Source organism: Somniosus microcephalus, unplaced genomic scaffold, assembly GCF_052327205.1.
Source record: "Somniosus microcephalus isolate GS21.2 unplaced genomic scaffold, FLI_Smic_1.0 unresolved_chr9, whole genome shotgun sequence".
In the NCBI taxonomy this organism is placed as follows: Eukaryota; Metazoa; Chordata; class Chondrichthyes; order Squaliformes; family Somniosidae; genus Somniosus; species Somniosus microcephalus.
Window position 1 is genome coordinate 30,536,700 of NW_028225187.1, and position 14,197 is coordinate 30,550,896.

At 42.3% G+C, this 14,197-nt stretch overlaps 1 protein-coding gene and 1 long non-coding RNA gene across 2 annotated transcripts in view; one reads left to right on the forward strand and one right to left on the reverse strand.

Annotated features, from left to right (window-relative positions):
* The window catches only part of LOC147084992 (Fc receptor-like protein 3), a 405,119-nt gene that overhangs the window by 222,844 nt on the left and 168,078 nt on the right, over positions 1-14,197 (forward strand). The window lies entirely within an intron of this gene.
* On the reverse strand, positions 936-12,856 carry LOC147084997 (uncharacterized). Its single transcript, XR_015075884.1, has 3 exons — positions 12,617-12,856; positions 12,076-12,190; positions 936-1,086 (listed from the first exon to the last, which is right to left on the reverse strand). It is a non-coding gene; the product is annotated as an uncharacterized LOC147084997 (long non-coding RNA).

Here is a 14,197-nt window from a genome sequence, read left to right on the forward strand (position 1 = left end):
TATTTTACCGAGTACCACTTCCTTAGTGATTTTGATCGTGTTTAGCTCCTCCCCGCCAAAAGCCCCCTGTTTGTCCAGTGTTGGGATGTTCTTCTACTGTAAAGACTGATACAAAATATTCATTCAGTGTTTTTGCCATCTCCATATTTCCCTCCATTAATTTCCCGGTCTCATCCTCTAAGGGAACAACATTTACTTGAGCCACCCTTTTTCTTTTTCTTTAACTATAAAAACTCTTGCTATCTGTTTTTATATTTTTTGCTAATTTACTTTCATAATCTACCTTCCCTTTCTTAATCAATATTTTTGTTATTTTTTTGCTGTCTTTTAAAGTTTTCACAATCCTCTATCCTCCCACTAGATTTGGCTACCTTATGTGCCCTTGTTTTTAGTCGAATACTCTCCTTAATTTCTTTACTTAGCCACGGATGGCTGTCTTTTCTTTTACACCCTCTTCTTCTCAGTGGAATAAATATTTTTTGGAAGTTGTAAAATAACTCCTTAAATGTACACCACTGATCATGTATCGTCTTACCCTTTAATCTATTTTCCCAATCCACTCTACTCAATTCCGCTCTCATACCTTCATAGTCTCCTTTATTCAAGCTTAGCACGCTTGTTTGAGATCCAACCTTCTTACCCTCTAATTAATATTTGACAGTTTACAAGCAATCTTAATTGGGCCTCAAGCTGTAATAGTCAAGAGGGGTCCCCTTAGATGAGCAGAAAGGTCCTGTAACTTTGACTGAACCAAATTACTTATGTTGTTGCACTGAATTCTGATTAAAACTGAAACATAGAAATGACATTTCAATACATTTTAATTGAACTTTACTTTACTTTAAGAAACTGTCAATATCAATTTTGTGTGGTGTTGCCTTTTACGGAATGAGCTGTGTTATTCAGATTATAGATCCGTGGTTAGTGACTCAGATTTTCAAAGGCCCTGGAAATATTTGAGATTCACTTACAGAAGATCAGAAGGCGACAGATGTGTTTCATTTCGAAAGCGGGGGACCCGAGCAGATGTCCCCCTCCCTCTGTGAGGATGCGTGTTTCGGATCAGCTGTTTTCAGCTCCTTTTATCTGAAAAGGGAAATCATAGAATCATACAGCGCAGAAGGAGGTCTTTCAGCCTTTGGTGCCTGTGCACTCTCTTCGAAATAACTTGCCCATTGGTCCCACTCCCTTGCTTTTTCCCCAAAGAATTGCATTATTTAAATTGGCATCCAGTCGCTCGCCTTAAAGAGACCAACAGCCAAATATTAAAGTTCCGTGGATCATAATTATCTATGTTTTAATGCAACTTCTATTTAGTCAGATTTGGGTGAACATTTCCACTGAGCGCCAGAACAGATCGATTCCGTCAAACACAGAGCAATCTATTACCAAGCGCATGGCTCCACTTCCCATTTCAGCTCCCGACCAATGTAACCGCCCACATTCAGCTGCTGACTCTGTTCTACTTCTTCAGTCCCAAACGCGCACTCGCGCAGATCCCGAGTCTGTACTTACGGGGAATGAGGAGACAGCGGCTGGATTGAGTTCCCCGAGAGCAGTCTGCAGCTGTGGAGCTCACTGCCCATGCACCAGGCAACTGCGCAGTGAAATCAGTGTGACTTCTGACCACTCTGTAGAAAACAGGAGATTAAACCGGACACGAAGACGGTCCAGCCCAATGCTAAAAATTGAACTGAGCCCTGTCAGTTTTAAAATAATTTCTTATCAGAAGCGAACAGTTGGAATCCAGGCCGGAGACATCTCTGCAAACTGCTTTAAATATGATTTTTTCTAACCGCAGCTTGTACTGAATACACAGAGACTGGTCTGTGATCCCAGGCTGTAGGCTTGTTTTTTTCACGGGCATTGAAAGCGGTCTGTGTGTGTCGGCTGGAGCAATGGTAGAGGGGGCCGAAAGAGTGGGAGCACTGACCACTGGACGTGTTTTACTCGGGCACAGTTAACTGTTGAAGTGCCAACTGTTTAACCCAGTGTTTAACAACGAGATGATTCGACTCACAAATTACTGAGGCCTAAACCCAAGCTTATCAGGTGCATCATCCTGAGCTGCTCAAATGAATCCCACTATCCGGCTCACTCCAGGTAACTGTTAATATCTCTCTACCAGAAACAAGAATCGAATTATATATTACCATTAAAATGTTGGACTCTAGATAATTTAGCCACGACAAAGGAATATCTCACCCACTCAGTGCTGACTGTGTTACAAAATTTTATCCATGCAATTTGTTATGGTTGTGGTGCATCATGCTAATTACTGAGTATGTGTTGTATGATTCTGCATATCATGGTCACCATATGCAGATGAATAAGCCTGTGAATACAGTCACTAAGTATGACAGTGAAACCTTTGCCCTAGAATTACAAAGTGTATCTACACTATGCCACTGGCATGGGTCTATAATTTTATTGAATCATAGAATAGTACAGCACAGAAGGAGAACTTTCGGCCTATTTAGTCTCAAGGAGCAATTCCGTTAGTGTCCCTCCCCATATCCCAGCAATTTATTTCTCCTTCAAGTATTTATGCAATTCTCTTGACGGATGCTATTGAATCTGCCTCCATCACCCTGTCAGGCATTTCATGCAAAATCTTTACCACTCGTTCCATAACATGTTTTTGCATGCGGCCTCTGTTTTTTTGCCAATGAACTTAAATGTGTGCCCTCTCATTATCGACCCTTCAGTCATTGGAAAGAGTTTCTCTTTATTCAGTTTACCTAAACCAGTCAAGATTTTAAACAGCTCTATCAAATCACCGCTTAGCCTTCTCTGCTCCAAAGAGAACAATCCCAGCCTCTGCTGTTTATCCACGTAACTGCTATCCCTCATTCCTGGAACAATTCTAGCAAATCTCCTCTGTACCCTCTCCAAATCAGTCGCACTCCTCCTAAAGGTTGGTGCCCAGAATTAGACACAATACTCCAGCTGGGGACGAGCTAATGTTTTATATTGATTTAGCGTAACTTCCTGGCTTTTGTACGCTATGCCTCTATTTATAAATCCCAGGATCCCATTAGCTTTATTAACTGAGGTGCACCGAAGGTATACTATTGTCATAGGCCTATGATTTGTACCTATGCTTATGTCATGGTCTGTAATTATTAACTAAATCACCTTCTTTTCTGATTAGTACCAGCTCTGTTCTACTGGTAACGTTACATGACTAATATCTATATTATACTACTGGTGCATGATTTAGATCAGTACTTTTATAAGACGTACATTTACTGTCCTATTTGTACTGCTCTATGATAAGTACTTACAGTGCCGTCTGTGTACAGGTCAATGTATAGTATCGACACTGTCCTAATGGTACAGATCTGTTATTACTACATAGACTGCAAAATATACAGAGTCCTGATTTACCAACACTATCCTACTGGTACCGATCTGTGATTAATACCTCCACTGCCATGCTGCTGTAGAATTGTTATCAGTTCCTACACAAGCCTACTGGTATTGATCTGTGGTTATTACCCATGCTACCCTATTTGTACAGGTCTGTGATCAGTACCTGCAGTGTCCTGCTGGTACAGGACTGTCGATACTACATGAAATACAGGGACTGATATATATGCTACCTATACAGGACCAGCCATTTGGTTATACCGTACACTTCCTGAACTGGTACCGATCAGCTCTCACTGTGTAAAGCATTTAGGGTCAATTTTCTGCAGTTATCACAACATTTCATTATTTATTGCAATGTTCAAATCGAAATTGATAATAGATCATTGGTTGTAAATAATTCTGTTGGGCAATCAACACAGCAGAAATGGCCAAAAGCACCTGCCATTTTAATAACAAATATAACATTACTAAATGTAAGCGTTATACTGAGCAATTAATTGATTGCAGCAATTTAGATTATTCTGAGATGATAATCGAAACAGAGTCTACAGCAATAAATGTTTACATAACAATGCAACTTATTCAGTGTACATCAGAAACTTGCTTGTGAAGAGGAGAACTCTGAAAACCATTGTCAGAGTGAAGCTGGTAACCAAAAAATGAGTTAATTACAGACCCTCCTCCCACACCAGACTGTCAGTCATCAATAATAACTCTCCCCAGATTACAATCATATAAAGAGACTTCTTCAAACGTGTGTGCAGATAAAATGCTGCCACAGTGCCTGGTGTAGGACATTTGTCATGCACCAGTAAGAGCATGGCTTTGTTCACAGGTAATGGCAACGACCAATAGGCCTAGAATTCACCAGGCGTTTGCTTTTACTGTATAACTGTCAGCGAGCAGTATATTGCCTCGTTTCAGTGTATGCAAAACCCCGTCTGTACTTTTCCATTACCTATCAATATCACACACATTCTCACTTCCCCACAGTATCCCTCCTACGCACTGGTGGAGTTTCAGAGTACATGAGTGCTTCAACATGCAAATCTCCTCCCACATCGTTTATGAGTAGAACAATGTCTCCATCCAATCTGTTATCAATTCTCCCAGTGGAAGCTCGCTCACCAGGAAATCGCATGCAAAGTAGAGCTCAAACTGTGCACCTGTAAATCAGCATAGCGACTGCTCTGCCTGTTAGCGACATCCCCGTTTTTAGGCCCAAAAGTAACGAATACAGCGTCTTTTTCCGAGAGATTGTCAACGAGAAATGTCAGCAAACTGCAGATGGGATGGAGATCTGTAAGTATATTGGTCGGTTCCTATATGTTGGATTTTCGGGTTAACAGTCTACTATCAATAAATAAATAATACTTTCTTGGTTTGAGCGCCGGCAAGTCTTTAGTTAATCATTACAAACATCAGTTTGTCTCCACGTCATGGACAGGGTCTTCATTCCATTATTTGTTAACAACAAACCTGCTCAGATCTGACCCCAGTATCAATCGACAATCATCAACATCCACCATAAAAATCTAAACATAGAACACAGAACATGGAAAAATAGGAGCAGGGATAGGCCATCCGGCACTCCAAGCCTGCTCCGCCATTCAATATGTTCATGGCTGGCCCTCTAACTCAATACTGCTCTCTCCTCATAAACCTTGATGTATTTTGTGTCTAGAAATCTATCTATCTCCATCTTAAATATATTCAGTGACGTGGCCTCCACAGTCCTCTGTGGTACAGAATTCCACAGATTCACCACCCGCTGAGTGAAGAAATTTCTCTTCATCTCAGTCCTAAATGTCCTACCCCGTATCCTGAGACTGTGACACGTTGCTCTAGGCACCCCAGCCAGGGGAAACATCCTCCCTGCATCCAGTTTGTCTAGTCCTGTCAGATTGTTATACATTTCAATGCGATCCTCTCTCATTCTTCTAAACTCTAGTGAATACAGGCTTGATCGACCCAATCTCTCCTCATACGGAAGACCTACCATCCCAGGAATCAGTCTGGTGAACTTTCTCTGCAGTCCCTCTAGGGCAAGTATAACTCCCTCTATGTCCAATTAGGAATGACATTCTCTGCAAAGCGTTGTTTTTTAGGCTTGCCAAATATGTCTCTTTGAATTTGTAAGAGCTTATTTCCAGAGTTCCAGCAATCCGCAATTGTGCCCAGCCCCAGGTTAGCTTATGCATCTTAAAGAGTGACCTTCAGCCTCTGTGCTAATCTCACTACAGGTCCATTTAATCTTCTTGCATTCACGAAATTACCATATAAGTTTGGGTAAAGTTCCACTATTGGCCCTCTCTGCAGTTTTTCTGTTAGTTGCTGCTCTCATTCTGGCATCAACCCTGAACATTGCAAGTTCTCAAATTATGCATTAGGTCTCCGAGTCTTTGCAAGCTGGTAATAACTTTCATCTCAAACCAGCCTGTAAGTCATTCACTCAATCAGCTTCAATTTAATTCGATAATTCATGTCCCTGAGCCAATTTGTAGTGAGAAATTGATACTCATTCTGCCAAGAACATTGTGGACTCTGGTGGAAAATTGGATTTTCAAGAAGGAGATCAAGATAGATTTTCGTTAATAAAGAAAGACTTCCATTTCTATAGCACCTTTCACAAACTAAGGAATTCCCAAAGCGCTTTACAGCCAATGGAGTAATTTTGAAGTGTAGTTACTGTAGGAAATGTGGCAGCCAGTTTTCACACAGTGATGATGATAATGACCAGGTAATCTGTTATTGGTATTTTGAATGAGGGACAAATATAGGCCAGGGCACCTGGGGCATCTCCCCCAACGGGGCAATGCGTAATTGTCTCATCCGAAAAACAGAACCTCCGACAGGGCAGCACTCCTGCAGTACTGCATTGCAGTTTGAGCCTAAACTTTTGTGCTCAATAGGACTGCGACTTGAATCAACAAACCTTCTGACTCAGAGGCGATCATGCCACCCACTGACAGCTGACATTATTTGAGTAAGGATAACAATAATTATTGAGCAAACGAGCTTAATTGGAGTGGAGGTACAGATCAACCATGATGTTACTGAATGACAGAGCAGCATCGAGGGGCTGAATGGCCTTCTCCTGTTGTTATGTATCTATCTTCATTTAAATCATCTTTACCCTATTCGGAATCACAAGTATTGCATGGTTTGCAAATCTTCCTCGTGAGAAATGGTCTCAGAGCGGCTGCAGAACATTTTGGAATGGGAGGGTGAAAAGACAGTTTTGATGGCGCATATAGGTACCAACGATATAGGTAAAAACGGGATGAGGTCCTAAAAGCTGAATATAGGTAGTTAGGAGGTAAATGAACAAATAGGACCACAAAGGTAGTAATATCAGAGTTGCTACCAGTGCCACATGCTAGTCAGAGTAGAAGTAGAAGGATATTTCAGATGAGTACATGGCTAGAGGAATGGTGCGAGGGGGAGGGATTCAAATTCCTGGGACATTGGAACCGGTTCTGGGGGAGGTGGTACCAGTTCAAACCGGACGCTTTGCACCTGGGCAGGGCCGGGACCGATGTCCTAGGTGGAGTGTTTGCTAGTGCGCTGGGGGAGGGTTTAAAATAAAATGGCAGGGTGTTGGGAACCTGAGCAGGTGGACAGAGGAAAGGGAAACAAGGATAAATGCAAAAGATAGGAAGGAGAAAAAAAAAGTCGAAGTCAGAGAAATCAACGGGTTAAATCAAACATGGCCACAGTAAATAAAAATTCTAATAGGTCTAAGAGCATTAAAAAAACAAGCCTGAAGGCTTTGTGTCTTAATGCAAGGAGCATTCGTAATAAGGTGGATGAATTAGCTGCGCAAATAGAGGTAAACAAATATGATTTGATTGGGATTACGGAAACATGGCTCTAGGTTGGCCAAGGCTGGGAACACATCATCCAGGGGTATTCAATATTCAGGAAAGATAGGTAAAAAGGAAAGGGAGGTGTGGTAGCATTGCTGGTTAAAGAAAGGATTGACACAATTGTAAGGAAGGATATTAGCTCTGATGATGTGGAATCTGTATGGGTAGAACTGAGAAATACCAAGGGGCAGAAAACGTTAGTAAAAGTGGTATATAGACTTCTAAACAGTAATGCAGAGGTTGGGGATGGCATTAAAAGGGAAATTAGAGAAGCGTGCAATAAGGGCACATTAGTCATCATGGGTGACTTTAATCTACATATAGATTGGGCTAACCAAATTAGTAACAATAATGTGGAGGAGGAATTCCTGGAGTGTTAAAGGGATGGTTTCCTGGACCAATATGTCGAGGAACCAACCAGAAGTCAGGCCATCTTAGACTGGGTATTATGTAGCGAGAAAGGATTAATTAGCAATCTTGTTGTACGAGGCCCCTTGGGACGGAGCGATCATAATATGATCGAATTCTTCATGAAGATGGAGAATGAAGTATTCGACTCAGAGACTAGTGTCCTAAATTTATATAAAGGGAACTGAGGCATGAGTTGGTTAGGATTGATTGGGGAATGTCACTCAAAGGGTTGACGGTGGATAGGCAATGGCAAACATTCAAAGACCGCATGGATGAACTACAGAATTTGTTCATCCCAGTTTGGCATAAAAATAAAACCAATAAGGTGACTCAACCGTGGCTAACAAGGGAAATTACGGATAGCATAAGATCCAAGGAGAGGACATATAAATTGGCCAGTAAAAGCAGTAAACCTGAGGATTGGGAGCAGTTTAGGTATCAACAAAGGAGGACAAGGGGATTAATTAAGAAAGGGAAAATAGAATATGAGAGTAAGCTGGCGAGGAAAGTAAAACATGACTGTAAAAGCTTTTATAGATATGTGAAGAGAAAAAGATTGGTGATGTCAAGCGTAGGTCCCTTGCAGTCAGAACCAGGGGTATTTATAATGGGGAACAAAGAAATGTCAGGCCAATTAAATACAAATTTTGGTTCTGTCCTCACAAAGGAGGACACAAATAACCTCCCACAGTTGTCAGGGAACATAGGGTCTGAGGAAAGGGAGGAACTGAAATAAATCAGTATTTGTAGGGAAATGGTGTTAAGGAAATTGATGGGACCGAAGGCCGATAAATCCCCAGGGCCTGATAATCTACATCCTAGGGTACTTAAGGAAGTGGCCCTAGAAATAGTAGATGCATTGCTGATCATCTTCCAGCATTCGATGGAATCTGGAACAGTACCCATGGATTGGAGGGTTGCTAATGTTACCCAACTATTCAAAAAAGGTGGTAGAGAGAAAATGGGGAATTACAGACTGGTAAGGCTGACATCGGTAGTGGGGAAAATGCTAGAGTCCATTTAAAATATGTAATAGCAGAGCACATGGAAAACAATGAAATAATCGGACAAAGTCAACATGGATTTACAAAAGGTAAGTCGTGCTTGACTAATCTACTGGAATTTTTTGAGGATGTATCTTGTAAAATAGATAAGGGAGAACCAGTGCATGTGGTGTATTTGGACTTTCCGAAGGCTTTCGATAAGGTCCCGCAAAGCAGATTAGCGTGTAAAGTTAAGGCATATGGGATTGGGGGCAAGGTATTGAATTGCATGGAGAACTGGTTGGCAGAGAGAAAGCAAAGAGTTGGAATAAATGGGTCTTTTTCCGAGTGGCAGGCAGTGACTAGTGGTGCACCACAGGGATCGGTACTTGGACCCCAGCAATTGACAATATATATTAATGATCTAGACAAGGAAACTAGATGTAATATCTCCAAATTTGCAGAAGCCACAAAGCTGGGTGGGCTTGTGTGCTGTGAGGAGGATGCCGAGATACTCCAGGATGATTTGGACAGGTTGGGTGATTGGGCAGATGCATGGCACATGCAATATAACGAGGAGGAATGTGAAGTTATCCTCTTTGGTGGCAAAAACAGGAAGGCAGATTATTATCTGAATGGCAATAGATTGGGAGAAGGCGAAGTGCAACGAGACCTGGATGTCCTTGTGCACCAGTCGCTGATGGTAAGCATGCAAGTGCAGCAGGCGATTAAGCAGGCAAATGGCCTGTTGGCCTTCGTAGCGAGAGGGTTTGAGTACAGGAACAAGGTTGTCTTGCTGCAGTTATACAGGGCCTTGTTGAGACCACATCTTGAGTATTGTGTGCAGTTTTGATCGCCTTATCTGAGCGAGGATGTTTTTGCCATGGAAGGAGTTCAGCCAAGATTCACCAGGCTTATACATGGGATGGCAGGAATGACGTATGAGGAGAGATTGGGTCGATTGGGCTCGTACTCGCTGGAGTTTAGAAGATTGAGAGGGGATCTCATTGAAACTTATAATATTCTGACAGGACTGGACAGACTAGATGCAGGAAGTATGTTCCCGATGGTCGGGGAGTCCAGATCCAGTGGTCAAAGCCTAAGGATAAGGGGAAGGCCATTTAGGACCGAAATGATGAGGAATTTCTTCACCCAGAGAGTGGTGAACCTGTGGAATTCTCTGCCACAGAAGGCAGTAGAGGCCAATACATTAAATATATTCAAGAAAGAGTGGGATATATTTCTTAATGCTAAAAGGATCAAGTGGAATGGGGAGAAAGCAGGGACCGAGTACTGAATTTGGATGATCAGCCATGATCGCATTGAATGGCGGAGCAGGTTCGAAGGGCCGAATGGCCTACTCCTGCTCCTACCTTCTGTGTTTCTATGTTTCTAAGGCAATGCCTGCTGCTGCAAAATTTGCAAAAATAATTGCAAACGGGTCAATGAGCAATGCAGATGTGTCTGTATTTCATTGTTTAACTTATAGAACCTGGGACATTTGTCCAGCTAGGATTCAATAGGGTGAATGTTTCAAGTATTCAATTTGGTTAATTCTTTTCACAAGGTGGGCTTTATGTGCTGAGCAACAAATAAATCATGGGGGCGATTATAAGCTCATGAACAAACAAGTTAAGAATGACTTATCATCATTTAAGATGTACCGCATTAATCTGTGGAACTAGCTGTGGCTAACATGGTCCCACAACTAATGTCATGTTATTAAAATTGATGAGATTATGGTGAAAGAGTCGGTGGTACACCAAAGATGCAAAACCTGTTTGTTCCTGTTTTCTGCTCCTGTGGTCCAGTGGCTAACAAGAAAGCAGAGCACTGACATCAGCCTCTCACAGCAAGGCAGTCTCAATGACATTTGACCATATCGAGTCACTTCTGTCTAAATTCCAGTAAATTGCATCAGACATTAATATTAAATATCCACAATTATAAATTTCGCTGCCAAAATCCTTGAAGCCACTGCTTTAGGTCAAGTTAAATCAAAGTAAATATTATCTCTTCAGCTTTTGTTAACTCAAGGTTAGGCACCAGATATTAAATGAGCCTGAAATTCAAAATGGTGCCCGGTTAACACATTGCTGTATGTTGATCTACCTTACAACAGTAATTTAAAAACTATAATCATAGTGTTTGCGCTTAGGTGAGTTGAAAAAAAGAATAATGCTCTCTCTCTGCCTCGCTCTGGCCCTATCTGTGCATCTCTCGCTCTGCCTCTCTCTCTCTTTCACTCTCTCTCGCTCTCTCTCACAGAATCTTTAGCCCACCACCTCCCTGAATGTTTGCCTTCTGTCTGTCTGTCACTCGCTCTCTGTCTCTCCCTCGCCAACTCACTCTCTCTCTATCAAACTTTCCCGGTCATCATCTGTTTGCCCGTAGATCTCTCGGTCTCACTCTCTCTCTGACTTGCCTTATGTCAGTGTAACTGTCTGCATGTCACTCCCTGTTGCTCTCTCCCTGTCTATTTGACTCTCTCTTTCTCTCTCATTGGCTATCTGTCTCACTGCATGTTGTTTTATTCTCCCTGTGTCTCTCAATCTGAGTCTGTACCACCTTGTCTCTCCCTTGTGTTCTCTCTCTCTCTCTGCCTCTTTCAGTGTGTCTCTCTCTAAGTCAGCTGTGTCTATATTTTGCTGTATCTCTTTGACGCTGTCTCGATTGTGTGTTAATCTTCCTCTTTCACTCTGACTCATTGATTCCATCTCTCTCCCTCTCCTGCTCTCTCCCTATAACTCTATCTCTGTCTCGGTCTCTCCCTGCATTTTTCGTTATCTGTGTGTGTGTGTTTGTGTTTGTCTGAAAGTTTCGCCCTCTCTATCTCTCTATAAATCTACCCATCTCCCTGCCTCTCTATAGCAGATGTTAAACAAGAAGCCAGCCTGTGACACACAAAATCATGAAGCAATGATATAGAACAACATTAACAGCTAGCCACAGAAACCAAGCACTGCAAAGCTCACCTCATTTATTATTAGCATTTAGTAAGAGTGAAACAAATGGGACAATGCCGACACTTGATATGGAGTGCATAAAAATGTTAATTCCTACTTATAAGCAAAACTACAAGAATTAGACATTTGAAAGCAGTTTCTGCAGGTGAGGCTAAATATTTGGTAACGTAATAAACATTATGCTGTTTAGAAGCCACCTGTTATAGTAAAGTGGATCTCCTTAGATGAGCAGAAAGATCCTGTTACCCTGACTAATCAAACTTAGCATTGTTGCACTGAATTCAGATTAAAATTGAAACAGAGAAATGACATTTCAACGCATTTATATTAAATGTCTTACTTTCAGAAACTATCAGTATCAATTTAGTGCGTCGCTGCCTTTTAGACAATGAGCCTTAATAATCTGATTGCGGGTCTGGGGTGAGTGACGCAGATTTTCAAAGGTTCTGGCAATATTTGTGATTCACTTACAGAAGATCAGAAGGCGGGAGATGTTCTTCATTTCGAAAGCGGGGGATCCAAGCAGAAGCTCCTTTCCCTCTGTGAAACCACTCGCTTCGGATCAGATGTTTTCTGTTCCTTTTATCTGAAAAGTGATATCAAAAATCATACATCGCAGAAGGAGGCCATTCGGCCCCGATTCCGGTGCCGGTTGTACGAAAGAACTTGTTAATTGTTCCCACTCCCCTGCCCTTCCCCCAAAGCTTTGCATTTTTCCACTTTGCCCACAGTCGCTCGCCTTTAAGAGAGCCATATCAAACATTAGGAACCCATGGATTATAATTCTCTTTGTTTCAATGTAGCCTCTATTTAGTCAGATTTGGGAGAACAGTTCCACTGAGCGCCAGAACAGATCGATACCATCAAACACAGAACAATCTATTCCCAAGCGCATTGCTCCGCTTCCCACTGCTGCTCCTCACAAAGGTACCCGCCCACATTCAGCTGCTGACACTGTTCTAACTCTACAGTACCAAATGCCCGCACGCGCAGATCCTGAGGCTGTACTTACGGTGAATGAGGAGACAGCGGCTGGAGCGAATTCCCCGGGAGCAGTCTGCAGCTGTGGAGCTCACTGTCCATGCACCAGGCGTCTGCACACTGAGATCACTGTTACTTCTGATCACTTTGGAGAAAAGGGGAACTTAAACCATGATGACTAGTCCACCCTAACGCTGAAAAGTGAACTGAGCCCTGGCAGTATTAAAATAAATTCTTAGCGGAAGCGAACAGTTGGAATACATGCCTGAGACATCTCTGGAAACTGTTTTAAATATGATTTATTCTAACCGCAGCTTGCACCGTTAACACAAAGACTGGCCTGGCCTGTGGCCCCAGGCTGAAGGCTTGTTATTTTCACGGGTTTAAGGAAGCGGTCACCCTTGCTCTGTGTGTGGGGCCTGGTACAATGGTAGAGGGGGAAACAGAGGTGAAGGGCTGAAACCAATGGGAACTGTGACCACTGAACGTGTTTCACTCTGGCACCATTAACCATTAAGGTCCCGAGTGTTTAACCCGGTGTTTTACGAAGAGGTGAGTCAACTCAAAAAATACTGTAGACTAAACACAGGCTTATCCAGTGTGTCTGCTTGAGCTGCCCAATCTTGTCCCACCATCCGGCTCACTCCAGGTAACCATTAACGTTGCTCTACCAGAACCAATAATCTAATTATATTTTAACTTTAATTTTGTCACTCTAGATAATTTTAGCCATCTAATTGCAGACATGCAGGTCAATGGGATCTCTTACCTACTCAGTGCTGAATATATGTCAAATCACTAAGGAAGTGGTACTTGGTAAACTAATGGGACTCAAGGCGGATAAATCCCCTGGACCTGATGGCTTACATCCTAGCGTCTTGAGCGAAGTGGCGGCAGGGATTGTGGATGCATTGGTAATAATTTTGCAAAACTCCCTGGACTCAGCAAAGGTCCTAGCAGATTGGCAAACTGCTAATGTAACAGCCTTATTTAAAAAGGGTAGTAGGCAGAAGGCTAGAAACTTTAGACCTGTTAGCCTAAAATCTGTGATTGGTAAAATGTTAGAGTCCATTATTAAGGAGACAGTAACGGGACATTTAGATAATTTAATAGGACAAACTCAGCATGGTTTCATGAAGGGGAAGTCATGTTTGACAAATTTGCTTGAGTGCTTTGAGGAAGTAATGTACAGGGTGGATAAAGGGGAACCAGTGGCCGTAGTGTATTTAGACTTCCAAAAGGCATTTGACAAGGTGCCACACAAAAGATTATTGGTCCAGATAAAAAATCATGGGATTGGGGGTAATATTCTGGCGTGGGTGGAGGATTGGCTCTCTAACAGAAAGCAGAGAGTTGGGATAAATGGTTCATTCTCAGACTGGCAGTCAGTAACTAGTGGTGTTCCGCAGGGGTCAGTGCTGGGTCCCCAACACTTTACAATCTATATTAACGATTTGGAGGAGGGGACCAAGTGTAACATATCAAAGTTTGCAGATGATACTAAGATGGGAGGGAAAGTAGTGAGTGAGGAGGACATAAAAAATCTGCAAAGGGACATAGACAGGCTAAGTAAGTGGGCAGAGATTTGGCAGATGGAATACAATACTGGAAA